The 14,776-nt window shown below is 43.1% G+C and overlaps 1 protein-coding gene and 1 long non-coding RNA gene across 12 annotated transcripts in view; one reads left to right on the plus strand and one right to left on the minus strand.

Moving 5' to 3' along the window:
• HLCS (holocarboxylase synthetase) overlaps positions 1 to 14,776 on the minus strand; it is a 241,658-nt gene that overhangs the window by 57,015 nt on the left and 169,867 nt on the right. The window lies entirely within an intron of this gene.
• LOC129052318 (uncharacterized) lies at positions 1,182 to 8,774 on the plus strand. Its single transcript, XR_008517314.2, has 3 exons — positions 1,182 to 2,827; positions 6,374 to 7,146; positions 8,357 to 8,774. It is a non-coding gene; the product is annotated as an uncharacterized LOC129052318 (long non-coding RNA).

Below are 14,776 nucleotides of genomic sequence, written 5' to 3' on the forward strand. Positions count from 1 at the left end.
AGATGTCCAGCTTGGAAATATGAAGTTGGCTAGGACAAAGGACGCCTTCAAATTTTAAAGAAAAAAAAAAAATTTATCTCTCGGTTAACCCTCACTACTCCATCAAGAGTAACAGCAGAGTCCAGGTATCCCCTGGAAGCGGGTCAGGTTCGGGTCTGCACTGTCTTCCTTGCTTCCAGGTACCTTCCTCCTCCCAGGCCACACAGAGTCCGGGCCCGGCTCTGGGTGCTGTGTTTACAGGCAGGGCGGCAGGAAGGACATGACCTCCCCGGCTCCGCGGCAGGTTAAGCAGCCTGATCGAACGTGGCTGCTAATTAAGGGCCCCTCTTGTCTGGCAGTGCCACCGGGGTGCCTTCTGCACTCGTTCATGACCACAGCACCTCGCTCAGAAATTAACTCTTGATGAGTGCAGACAGGGGCCCAGCTGGTCCTCCCGAGTCCTCCCAAGTAGATAAATGAAGTGTAATAAGAATGCCGCTGACTGCCAAGGGAAGAGGGGCTCTCCGTGACCTCTTGGTAAAATCCAGAGTATACTTTTACCGTGACTTAATTCTCTGCACTGGGGACACCTAACGTAGCCAGGAATGGTGTGAACAGACCACTAGCCACAGGGACAGCACAGAGGCGTCCATCACTAGACGTCCACTTCATGAAGTAGGAGTTAAAAGAATAAAGAGGCAATTTATGAGAAACTAATTTTCAACTGGCAAATATTTTCAGGAGGTGTGATGACCTACTTTTCTCCATAACTCTTCATGGGCCCAGGGACAATGGTGGCTCCTATTACAGTTTGCAGATGGTACAATCATTCCACTCAGGTTTAAAATATTAAATGCTCACCTTCTATCACTTACAGAGGTATTCTTTCCCTGAAGCTCTATTTAAGGAGAGGGAAATTGCGGCCGTCATTGTCCAGGCCTCCCAGATACAGCAACTTGGTAGACAGACATGTTCTGGGTCACACGACTAAGCTGTACTGACATGCTGCTCGAGTCCAGAGGTATCGCCATTGAGTTCAGCACAGTCAGGACCAGAGACTTTTCCACCATTCATCTCAGGAAGCCAACACACACAGCTGGTAAGGGGGAGGGCTTGGAGCTAGGAGACTGGGAACTGTGTGTGGTCAGAAGCCACCTCACTGCCCTGGCTCACAGTGTGGCTCCCTGTGTGACATCGTCTTTGAGATACGACAGAGACAAAAAGCAGGCTGAGAGCCCCTGCTCTGGACTTTAGATCGCAATGAAGCCACATCTTTCTACAACTTTTGAAAGCAGCAGGTGAGGTTTCCAAAAAAAAAAAAACAGGTGAAATGAAAGGTGACGGTCAGCGTGCTATCTTTTGACCGCACAGCAAAAAAGTGGTTGCCGGGCTAGAAGCAAGATGGAAAGATGAAGAAATGGGCAGAAAAGGCATTTGGTGCCTTGATGAAAAATTTCAAAAATAAAAGGGTGAAACTAGAACAATTCCCAGAAGACTAAATGTGGGAGGAATGGGACCAGGCAGGGGAAGTCAGTAGAGACTCTAAGTTGTTTAAGAGAGCGTATTAGTTATCTATTGCTGTGTAACAAATGAACGCAAAACTAAGCAGCCGAAGACAACTTAAGAAACCCATGGTTTCCATGCGCCTGGAGTCTGGGTTGGCTCAGCAGGATGCCTTTAGCTCAGGGTCTCTCACAAGGCTGCACTCAAGGTGTCAGTGGGCACTGTGGTCATCTCAAGGCTTGCCTGGGGGAGTGGCTCCACCTCCACTTTGTCCCTTCCCAACATTCATCTGTAGTCTGCCACAGGCCTCGGTGCCCCAGTAGCTGCTAATCTTTTGCCATGGGGCTACTCATAGCACGTCAGCTTGCTTCCCTCAGAGCTGGGGGTAGGGGGAAGAGGAAAAGCAAGCAAGACAGAAGTCACCCAGAAGTGCACAAAAGGAGTTGCCATCCCATTACTTTTGCCATATTTGATTTGTTAGAAGTGATCCAGTAGGTCCGATCCACCTGCAAGGGGAGAGGCTTACGCAAGAGCATGAAAACCTGAGGACAGAGACCACCAGGACCAACAAAGGCTGCGGACCACAGGGAGACTCTTTATTCATGGGATAAACCTGGAGCCTGATTCTCCCACGGCGAGCCTCCTGAAATGACAGAAGCTACGGAGGGAGGCCACACGCTAGGCCACATGTCAGCATTATTATTGTTCATCATTCATTCAGGGCCCACAAAAGCGAGAGCATCTCCATACCGGTGTGGATTTTAAAATCAGGAAAGCAGGCCAGACTGAATTCATGCTTAGGCACAGCTGCTCAGAACTGACCACCCTAAGGGGCCCACTGTTAATAACTCATCCTTTCTGATGATCCGCCCACTGCCTGGTGTGGCTGCTGCCACTGCTCAGCTCTGTCCCCTGCCCTGAGAAACATACGCTGCCAGAGGTTCGTCCTCACAATAATAACCGCTAACGCTGAGTGAGAGCACGTGATGGTCAAGTACAGAGTCTGGCACTTTATGTTCATCACCACGTTTCATCCTCACCACGACCCTGTTCTGTGGATCGGGCTGGACGCATCAGGAGGTGGGAGTCCCTGTCATTTGGGCACTGATCAGTGCCTGAATGTTCTCAGGGACACTCCCCTGCATTAAAGCAGACAGTTAGACATTAACAGCTCTCATGACTCAATATATAACTGAATCGTTATATTATGGGCACATTGCACAACTGTTCACTTAGAAAATCTAAAAGAATCAGCTAAAAACTGTAGAAAAACTTAGTGAAGTGTATAAAATGAGACCAGAGAAACACTACTGTGCCACTTTAGGACTCTGGCAATAGCTAAAAAGTAAGTTTTGTGATAACTCATGTTCATTGTAGAAAATCTAGAAAATAAAAAAAAAGTAAGACTAAAGCATTAAGTCACTCGTGACTCTACCAAAAGACGTTTTGGTTTATTTTCTTTGATGCATTTTTCTATGTTACATGGGTGACTGTATCATTGTATTTTTAAAAACCGTTGTCATACTACACTAGCTGAGCATCTTGCTTTTTTCACTTAATGTAACATTGGGAGCATTTTCCCATGCTCATGTTCTTCAAAAACCCAAGGTTAAATGGTTACTGAATAGACATTTTGGTTTATTTTCTTTGATGCATTTTTCTATGTTACATGGGTGACTGTATCATTGTATTTTTAAAAACTGTTGTCATACTACACTAGCTGAGCATCTTGCTTTTTTCACTTAATGTAACATTGGGAGCATTTTCCCATGCTCATGTTCTTCAAAAACCCAAGGTTAAATGGTTACTGAATAGCTCATCATATTAAAACCTAATTTTAAAAAACTATTTCCTTTTACTCATTTAATTAGTCAAAAAAAATCAAATTTTTTTCCTCTGTTCCCTATTTCCTGTCTTTAAAAAACTATTTGAATATCCATTTCAATTCTTCTATTGGCTTAACACATATTTACTTACATTTTTAAGTTGGCTACAAGTTAGAAATAGAAGTTTTCACAGTCTGCCTACAGTCAATACCGTATGACCTCTATAATAAAGAACTCTTCTCACTGTGGAGGTCTGCATCTACCCCCGGTCTTTACCTTATAGCTGCTACATGTATCTCATCTATAGATGTTATAAGCCTTGCAAGACAGTGTTATAATTTTTGCTTAAAATCCTTATATGATTAACAATGAAATTAAGAAGAAAAAAGCAGAAAGAAAACTAGTATTTTGTATTGATCCAAATATTTACCAGTCCAGTAGTCTTTATTCTTTTCCAAGGACCTGAGTTCCCAACTGGTATTATTTCCCTTTAACTGAAAGAAGTTCCTGCAGCATATCTTACAGTGCAGGTCTGCTGATGATAAATTCTTTTTTCTTTTATCGAAAAATGCCTTTATTTCCCTTCAATCTTAGAAGGATATTTCTACAAGATACAAAATTCTGGGTTAGGGCAGGCGCAGTGGCTCACACCTGTAATCCCAGCACTTTGGGAGGCTGAGGCAAGCGGATCACTTGAGGGCAGGAGTTCAAGACCAGCTTGGGCCACATGGTGAGACCTCGTCTCTACTAAAAAGACAAAAAATAGCTGGGCATAGTGGTTCGCACCTGTAGTCCCAGCTACTCAGGAGGCTGAGGCAGGAGAACTGCTCAAACCCAGGAGGCAGAGATTGCAGTGAGCCGACATCATGCCACTGCACTCCAACCTGGGCAACAGAGCGAGACCTCATCTTAAAAAAAAAAAAATTCTGGCTTAGAATTTTCTGATTCTCTTTCAGTACCTTGAAGATGTTATTCCATGCCATTCTGGTCTGCAAGGTTTCCAGTGAGAAGTCAGCCATTAACTGGATTATTATTGTATGGCTTTTCTCTTGTTGCTTTCAAGATTTGCTCTTCATCTTTGGTTTGCAAAAGTTTGCAAGAACCAGCCTGGGATTTTTAAATATTTATTCTTATTGGTGTTTCTTGAGCATATGATCTTATATCTGTAAATTTCTACTTGTCACTGAATTCTGAAATTTTTTAGCTATTATTTCTTCTACTACTTTTTTTCTGCTCCATTTTCTCTTTTTCCTCTGTCATTTTCCCCCTCTCTGCCTTCAGCTGTTAAGTCCACTCAGTAAATTTTTATTTGAGATAACTGTATTTTCAGTTCTAGAATTTCCATTTGGTTCTTCCTTTTATCATTCTATTTCTCTGCTGGGCTATCTTATCTTTTCATTCATAGTGAGCATATATCATCTTATTTCATTTAGGATAGTTTCGTTTTGCTCTGCTTTGAGACAAGGTCTTACTCTGTCACCCAGGCTGGAGTGCAGTGGTGTGATCACGGCTCACTGCAGCCATGACCTCCTGGGCCCAAGCAATCCTCCCACCTGAGCCTCCCCAGTAGCTGGGACTACAAGGGCATACTACCATGCCAAGCTAATTTTTGTATTTTTTGTAGACATGGGGTTTCCCTGTGTTGCCCAGGCTGGTCTCAGACTCTGAGGTGGGCTCAAGCAATATGCCCACCCCAGCTTCCCAAAGTGCCGGGATTACAGGCGTGAGCCGTGGCACCCAGCCATTTAGTATAGTTATAACAGCCACTGGAAAACCCTGTGTGACTCTCCATATCTGCTTCCCCTTGGGGCTGGACTTCATTTGATTTCTCTTTTTCTTGAGCCAGTATTCTATTCCCTTGGTTCTTCAAATGTTGGTTATTTTAGCTTTGTATCCCAGATGTGAGGACGGCTAAACTGTAGAGGTTTGGGATTTTGCGATTTTTCTTGGATGACTGTTACTTCTTTTGGTTGGCAATTAGCTGAACCTGAACTGCAAACTCTGACCCTTTCGGCAGCAAGCACAGATTTTTTGTCATTATTGTGATCTGAGTCTATTCTATGCATGTATGGTTCAGTGACCAAAGAGGTGTATAAACAGAATTTGGGGATCCCCTCTCCAGCCCTTTTCTTCTAGGATTCCCTCTCACTGCACCACCTGCCCTTGGCCCTGAGCTTACTTGGTGCAGCTCAAGACCTACCCTGACCCAACGAGGTTATCCCACCATAGCTGGCCTGCTTCTGCTCACGCTCAATGGCTTCAGGCAGCTGCTTTCTGAATTATGCCCAGTTTTCATAGTTATTTTCTGTGTGCGGGGGTGGAAGGGACGGAGGTGGGAGGATCTGTCTGGTAAGATCTTGGTCTGCCATTCTCAGAAGCAGAAGTTCCCAGACCTTTGCATCTAAATACCATTCCCCACTAAAAGGAACCAGAGTTCCTTCTAAAAATGTAGAAAGTAAAATATAAAAACAGCTCATTCCAGAGCTGGGTACAAGGTTATGCCTGGAATGTCTTATTATGCCAGAGAGTGAGGAAGTGATCAAAGATCCATGAGGCCCTGTCAAAAGGAGATGGGAGCCTACTTTTCAAACCAAATCTGGGATAATTTGAGCAAAGAGAATAAGGATCATAATTAATAATAAAATTCTGAAGAAAAGAAAGACTTAGTAGTCCACAGTGCTGATTGAGAGAGAAGAAAAGAGAAGCATATTACTCATTTAATTGGCAGATAAAACTGAATGTATTTGTCATGTACAACACGATGTTTTGAAGTACCTACACATTATGAAATTACTAAATCTAGCTAATTAACATATGCATTACCTCACACTGTTACCATTTGTCACATTTTTAACTGATGACGTATCTATCTCTCATTTATTGGACTGACAACGTATCTATTCCTCATTCACTGTATTCTACCTGGAAACAGCACACTTTCACCCTTTCATGGTACAGCTGCCATGCTCTTCACAATGTTATTATTCTAGACTATTACAGTTCAAGCTAGCAGTGACCTATTTATCTTTTAGGATCATGAACAATATATATCACTTCATTTCTAGAAACTGATCTTCAAAAACTATAACCTACTGCACAACAGGTGACGCCAGGGAGGCGGACACCTCTGCCTCCGGGAGGCTACTCTGTGCCTCAAGAACCAAAGAACAAGGGGAGTTCGACCACTGCCTGTACAGAGCCCGAATGCCCTCCCTGCTGCTGTTCTAATGCATGTCCCATCTGCAATGTTAGAAAACAAGCTTCGGCTTGATACAGTGGAGATGACACAGTTTGCTTCTTACAGAACTAAGTATGAAAATAAATTCATTTAGTAGCGCTCCTTGGAGAAATGTGGTTCAGAAGTCAAAGAATTTTAAAAGACCTCTTTCCCATGCAAGACACCCATGAAACAATGCTCTGGTCATAATTAGTCTCTAAACTTTCAAAACGCCTGCTTCGGTGACCTCACCTGCTATTGAACACGATGCCTGCAGATGGTGTGAGGCGGCCAAAGGGTGGAGGACTGGCAGCGGGGGCTGCACCGGCTGGTGTGACCCAGCCACTCACTTGCTGAAGGATCAGGGAGAGACATTGTGTCTCTCTGGGTCTCGGCTTCTTAACCTGTGAAACCCAGGGGTTGGGGAAAAGCTCACCAAGCCCCCCTCCCGCTTTGGCATCCTGTGAGTCTTTATCATCCTGGGCTAGCTGGGACCCCTAGGACACTGGGTGGCTCCTTCCACCCCACATAATCATTCTGCTCAAGAAGAACTTGCAGGAGCCACAGACCTGCCTCACAAACATGAGGAAGCGCATCCTTCTACAAAGCGAGACGCTTGAGGTGTGTGTATAGCCAGGTCAAGGTGAAAGCTACTGAGGTTTTGCGGAATCAACTCTGTATCAAATCTTCTCTCTCTATCCTTCTCAGAGTCTGATCAAATTGGGAGGTAACAGATTCTCCACAAATCTCACCGAGAGGGAGGAAAATACCTACCTACTATGGAATTATCTGTAATTTTTCTAACACACAGAGTATGTTAGCTAAAGCTTTAATGCCCCCTATCCTTTCTGTCACTTACGGTACACTTTATCCTTTGATTTTTGATCAACTGTTAGTTGCAGAATGAACATGCCCAAATTATCACTGAAATCTAGCAAATTATGTCTTAGAATGTTAGTTTTAAAAATAAGTTTAAAAATCATTTTTATGAGTCTTTATAAGCTCAAAAATATAGCTCTCATTATTTTGACTTCGTTTGTTTAAATTGCTAAGAAAATTATTTCCTCAAAAAACACACTGTACTCTTCACCAAATTTAGTATGTTGAAAACTGAAAATAAGAAATTACATATGAAAGAGCAAGCCAGAGACAACATACCAATATACAGAAAAAATAGAGGAAAAAAATACTAAATTTTTCACCTCTGACTTTCCCACCTTTTAAAAAGAAAAAAAAATCAGGGCTGGTGCGGTGGCTCCCACCTGTAATCCCAGCACTTTGGGAGGCCGAGGTGCGAGGATGGCTTGAGTCCAGGATTTCAAGACCAACCTGGGCAACAAAGTGAGACCCTGCCTCTATTAAAAATAAAAAAATTAGCCGGGCATGGTGCTATATGCCTATGGTCCCAGCTACTTGGGAAGCTGAAGTGGGAGGATTGCCTGAGCCTAGGAGTTCAAGGTTGCAGTGAGCTGTGATCGTGCCACTACACTTTATCCTGGGCAACAGAGCGAGACTCTGTCTCAAAAAGAGAAGAAAAGAAAAGATCTACCAGAAGTCTTGGGTCCCTGTTTTCTGGCAATATGCTATGCATATTTGCAAATATGTAAACTGCATGGATAATTTTGCTGTAACGAGGAATGCCACTTTACCAGACTATAAATTTAGTCAGCATTCCTCTGAACAAACTTGCTCATGATACTAAGCAACGCAAACATGCAGCCAAACAACTGGTGTTTTAACACTCTAGCTTCTATTTCTTCCACGACATAATTTCCTGTAATAATCTCACTCATGCCTGAACTCCATAGACATTCTTATTTATGTTTTTCAGGTCAGTATGCCAATAGCAAGAAGACTTGTTCTTGAAAGGTTGAGTTTTTCAAATGAGTCCTGAAAGAATTCTACCAACACTGCCTATTTCCCAAGCAGGGATCATGGGAGAAAGCAAATTTTTAAGAAAATGGTTCTAATGCCATTTTGTTAAAAGTACTGAGAGATTTACAATGATCAAGCAATATGGCAGTTTCTTTCAAAGGATGCCAACATTTGATGCCAACACAATTACAAGTTGGAAAAATGTGTAATGAATCAGGCGGCTCATAATTTCCCTTAGAATATATATGTACAACTTATTAAATGACATAAAAAGAAAAGAGTCACGGCAAATGTTGAAACCTTAAATCTGAGTTTCACTGCTCTGGGGCATTTTCGTCAAACTCCATCATCTGGAAGTACCTAACAATAAGAAATATTAGGTCACAAGCTGTTTTAGAAACACCTGTAATACCTTCGCCTAATGAGGCCAATAAACGAGAGCTTCATGTTCCTCATCAAATAAGAAAACTTAATAGTCAAATCTGACATAATAAGCCCAAACTCAAACCCTGTAGCAATGAGAACACTCACATGGAGAGCATTTTCTCTTCCAAATTTTCGATTCTGCCAGGTCCCTCCCCTAAAGCCACCTGGTGGAAAAATGTGCCCCCAGTGCTAGGTCAGCGTGGGTTTCCCAGAGTAGGGCTTAATTCATGTGGTGGTCTTTGGAGGCTCAGAAAGAATAGAATAGAGTTTTCTCTTGACGGTCACCGTCCTCACCTCCTCCTGCTCTCCCCCAAACACACTACAACCTAGGTAAGGAGAAAGACCCTACTGACATCTTATTCAAAACCCCAAATCCCACCCCTTTCAAGGTACTTGCCAGGGAGGTAAATGGTGGACTCCCCAGGTTTCTTCCTCCAAAATCATTTGTATACTTTGTCTATTGTCACTTTCTCCCCAAAAGGGCTATACTATCATTTTCTTCCAACTAGGGCTGTCAGATTTCACACATAAAAATACAGAATGCCCATTTAAATGTGAATTTCAGATAAACAACAGATAATTTCTTAGTATGTCTCAAACCGTGTATGGGATATACTTATACTAAAAAGCTATCTGTTGTTTATCTGAAACTCAAAATGAACAGGGCATCCTGGATTTTATCTGGTAAATTTATGCAAAACATTCATAATATGGGGAATGAGAAATTAACACGTTTACCTCTTTCTGGTAGTCCAGGAAGTAGAGAAAAGGCAGCTCTAAGAAGGGGTAGAGGTGAGAGAAGGGAAAATGTAAAGAGAAAATAAGGCCTTCCTTATTTTGGTAGAATTCCATGTGGTCCTTTACAAACTTTAACGTGCATAGAAATCACTCAGGGACATTGTTAATTTAACATGTGGGTTCTGATTGGATAGGGTCGTGGAGCCTGGAATTCTCCACTTCTAATCCCTCTCCAGGCAATGCTGATACTGCTGGTTCAAAGTTCGTTTCACTGGTAAAAGAATTCCAGCCTCCTTTATTCCAGGAATTGCATGGGGTCAAAGGCAAGAAGACCCAGTGCAATGGGTGGAGAAGCAGGTGGAGGAGTGGGGGCCCTGTGAGGGCCAGGGATGCCATGTGAGTGTGTGCATGTGTGGCTGAGGGAAAGGAGGCCAGGGATCAATGAAGCTTTGCTTTTTTTTTTTTTTTTTTTTGATGGAGTCTCGCTCTGTCACCCAGGCTGGGATGCAGTGGTACAATCTCGGCTCTCTGCAACCTCCGCCTCCCGGGTTCAAGCAATTCTCCTGCTTCAGGCTCCTGAGTAGCTGGGATTACAGGCATATGCCACCACATCCCACTAATTTTTTTTGTATTTTTAGTAGAGACGGGGTTTCACCATGTTGGTCATGCTGGTCTCGAACTCCAGACTTCAAATGATCCACCTGCCTTGGCCTCCCAAAGTGCTGGGACTGCAGGTGTGAGCCACCGCACCTGGCCTCAGTGAAGCTTTTCTAACAGTGAAGGTGAAATACAAAGATTTGGTCTCTTCTGATGTTTCTTCTAATTCTGCACTGTGAGAAATAACTATTGTCATCCATACTAAGACATGAGTTTTGAGCAACAACAGCAACAACAAAAAATGCACACACAGCAAAAGCAGCAAACAATTTTAGACATTCATGCTTCTTACATTATTACTGAGAAACAGAGCAGTACGCTTAAGAATCCAACACAAATGCTTTCTCACTTTTGGACAAATGAGTAAAGACGGGGGATAGGTTGTGTAGAATTCATCAAATTGGTGCTCCTAAAAAGTGAATTGAGATTTCGGGACCCGGCCATGGTTTGACCCTTAGTGATGTGTGTACCTATATACACACCAAAACAGGCACTCGCGTCACTTTCCAAAAGTTATTTGGAGAAAAGCTGTTCTAGTTCAGGGCGTTTACATAGACTAAGGATGGTCAACTGAGACTCCAGGGCAAATACATGAGATTTTTACCAGCTCCTTGATACCTCTGACTCAAGACAGAAAAAAAGTCATTAGGAAAATGGTAATTGTTCTTGTCATTCACAGAAGCCTACAATTCTCCCACCCAGGAAATTCCACTACTCAATTAATTGATTATATGGAATAGGATGCCTCCACTAGTCGTCTAGTCAAATGTGGACACTGGTCTGGGTTTTAACTTGTGGGAAATTGTTTTTCTTTAACTCAGGGGGCTCTAAAGTACAATGGTTAAGAGTACCAGAGTCAGACTACTTGTGCTGAATTCTGGCTCCAACACTGTCTCCCTGGGTTCCATACTACTCTTAGCCTCAGTTTTTACATCCGTAAAAAGGGATCAATAAAAGAATGTCTGGCTGGGGCAACATAGTGAGACCCCATCTCTATAAAAAATTTTAAAAATTAGCCAGGCCAGACATGGTGGTGCATGCCTGTAGTCCCAGCTCTTCAGGAGGCTGGGGTGGGAGGATCACTTGAGCCTGGGAGGTCAAGGCTGCAGTGAGCTGTGATCACACCACTGCACTCCAGCCTGGGTGACAAAGGAAGACCCTATCTCACAAAAAAAAAAAAAAAAAAAAAAAAAAGTGACTGTCACTAGGCTGCTGTGGGGGATAAACTTAATAACGTATGTCTAGGAAATACACAGGAGGAGTTCAGTAACGTTGCCTGTTAATACCTTGTCACTGTAGTTTCTTTGCTACTTTGCATGAAGCTCTGAATTGCTCAATGTTACCCTGAAGCTGGGGACTAGCCATCCTTCTCTGGATTGCCTTCTGCCACTCAGCCATTCTAGTAATCAAGCTAAGCCTCTACTGAGGTCCCAGGACACACAGTTGTATGGGTAAGCCAATGCAGCCAATGAAATGTGTTGTAGATATAGAAAAGGAGCTATCGGAAACGCTGACTTCAGGAAGTGGAGATACACGGCACAGCTCCAAAGGCAAGAAGCCCACAGCCACCACGAATCTAGTAAGTCCTCCGTGCTTCTTGCCTTACATCCACAGGTGTGAGGGAAATCGGTGGTAAAAATTTCCTTTCCCATGACTCGTAACCTTGTGATGATATACTAAGTACTTCAGCAAAGGATCAGAGGAGTCAGCTGTGAGCACTGCTCAGATCCCAGTAAGACTTTCAGTGGCCAAGATTAAAGCTGGCTTCCCTCTGCCACACCGAGCAACCCAGTCTGGCTACAATACAGCAGGCTGATGCAGGAACTTTTCAGAGCGAAGAGTAAGCGTTCGATGAAGATGCAGACTCGATTAGAGTGGAAGATGGAAGCAGCAGATAACGGATGCATTACATACCATACTCTTTTCAAAATGAAAAAGCAACTAACATGCAATCCTTCAGTATAAAGGTAGATTATAAACATCGGTATTTTTTCTTTTTACTCGCACTTGGAATTACTTTGGTCGTAACCATTTATGTCTTTGCTCAGTCTGGACTTAACCGGTTTCTCTGTTCTTCCCTGTAAAACTGAGTCTTTCCACCAAATGACCCTGCATTCACCTTAATTTGATTTTCTGGGTTTTCGTCTTTTAAAAGTCATCACAGATCTTATGCCATAGTTGTGATCAGTTCTCCAACATTTGTCTGACTATGGCTCAAGATTAAAAAACATTTTCTTCTAAGATGTGAGATATCCTAATTCTCCAACACTCACCTATCCTCCACCCACCGGCATTTCTCTCCCTCACCCCACTCCTCCGCCTGCTTCTCCACCCACTGCACTGGGGCTTCTTGCCTTTGACATCATGCAGTTCCTGGAATAAAGGAGACTGGAGTTCTGTTACCAGTGAAACGAACTTTACGTTAGAGACATCCAAACTGTGTGGATTTGGTATAAGCTTCTTTCAAAAAGTACTACTCCATTATTGGGAATGTTTATGCCTAAAAAAGAAGATTCTGTGTTCTATTGTGTCAGATGCTTTCAAAGTGCAATTGTTCAATTTGCAAACTGCAATTGGTTAACCAAGCTAAACTTAATTAGTCCAACGATCCTACACATCAAACCCTACTGTTTGATGTATTCTGCGAGATGTCCAAGCCGCCTACAGCTGGCTAAGGGTCACAATGAAAAGGCAGCCAGGCTTAGGTCTGGGAACTGAAATGAGCTGTTCTAAGTGGAGCTTTTCTTCCATTTTCTGAGGCTGCACTGCTCTGACCTTCTCCAAATCAATCCTTTGCGGATTAACATGTAAAGCAGTGTCGAATTAATTTCAGAAAGGGAATATGAGATCAGCCTAGGATCATACAAAACATCTAACTCCTAAATACACTAATGCTTCTAGCCATTCAATGAGAAGCTGTCAATAAAGGGAAAAAAGTCGGGGAGGGGGGCAGCCAGAAGGATTTGAAGGTTGGAGCAATCTATCAGACTAGTTAGCACATTGCCTACTTCTGTGGCATGGCTAATGCATTCCTCTAGAAGTTAATCCTATTTCTAAAGACCCTCCCGCGAGGAGCACATGGGCCGCGATGAATGAGAACTAAAATGCATTAAAATTCTCAACAACTTCACCAAAAGGCACACTATTAGATTCTGAGTGTCTAAAATAAGACGGTTCATTAAAAGTGCAGGTCTTAAAGAACCCGCTTTTGTCCCTACGCACTGGGGAGAGAGGGGCCAGTGTGTCACTTGTGACACCTGCAGCCAAAATATTTTTACATTAGGTTGTCCAAGTAATCACATGAGAAACACTACACGAAGCGGCAAGGGAAGGCCTTTTTCACAAGCGAGCTTAAATAGTGTTATTACGTGCCTACGCTGGGGGAGGATGTGTTTCCCCAGCATTAGCCACACAACGGTGTCATTAAACCCACTTTTAAAAAACAGACATGAAAGAGCACTTAATTTCCCTTGGAGGAGCGGCAGTATTTGAACACTTCTCTTTTTCTCTCATTGTATTTTGCTTGTACTCAATTAAGAGATAATTTAGCCATTTATCAAGATGGAGTCGGGGCTGAGCATTTATACAGGCATTTACTGCAGCTATCCTTACAGGCGAAAATCTGAAACCGTCTCCCGAAGACAGTTCATAGTGGTGGGCCTAATACTGACTGGAAATCACACCTTGATGAGTTAGTTTTGAGTCCCTGTTAACAGCACAGGGTATGGTTGGATGGCCCTTAAGACTGACTGCGACAAATTATAAAGCAACGTCGATGCTAACGCCAGAAACACCAAGGACGAAATACTTGAGCCCCTACAGAACTGGCAGGAAGCAGCAGCTTAGGAGGCTCCAAAAGATGAAAACACAAGGACAGAAGCACACCTAGAAACTGGAGGGAATCCACATGGCGTGTTTGTTAAATGAATGAATTAAAGAGAGAATAAGTAGACTCAGATTGCCACCTGGACTCAGGACATTTATAGCAACTAATGGGCTAAAGTTTTGCAAAAGTTGATCCTCGGTGCTAAACATCAGGTCCAGCAGAAGGGTTCCCCAGAGGGGTGTGGGTGTGGGAGGATGAAAGAGGAGCACGAGGGACGTATGATCCTGCCCACTTTGTTTCCACGCTTCATAACGAACACCTGTGCTGCATTTACTCTTCTGTATGAATCGAATATTACACTGAAAAAATTTGAAAGTAATACTTCCTCTGACCTTTCGTTTTCACATCAGCATCTACCACTTCTTTGTAGGCTCATCAATCCTACTATAAACAGTGTTATCAGTCTAAACTCTGCTATATCTGAACATTGTAATAATTAAGCTATGATACTGACAGTATCATTTATGGAAAGCTTCTAATATAGCATCTGTTTTACACACACTAATCCTCACAATCCTTTGGGCAGGTGGCATCTTTGTTTTACAGATAGAACACCTGAGGCTCAGAGAGGGCGAGTCAGGTGTTAAAGGCCACACAGCTAGCAGCCACCACTGAGAGGATTAAATTGAGGTCTGCTGGGCTCCCAAATCCATACTCTTTCCACTTTCC

This window comes from Pongo abelii, chromosome 22, assembly GCF_028885655.2.
Source record: "Pongo abelii isolate AG06213 chromosome 22, NHGRI_mPonAbe1-v2.0_pri, whole genome shotgun sequence".
Taxonomy (NCBI): Eukaryota; Metazoa; Chordata; class Mammalia; order Primates; family Hominidae; genus Pongo; species Pongo abelii.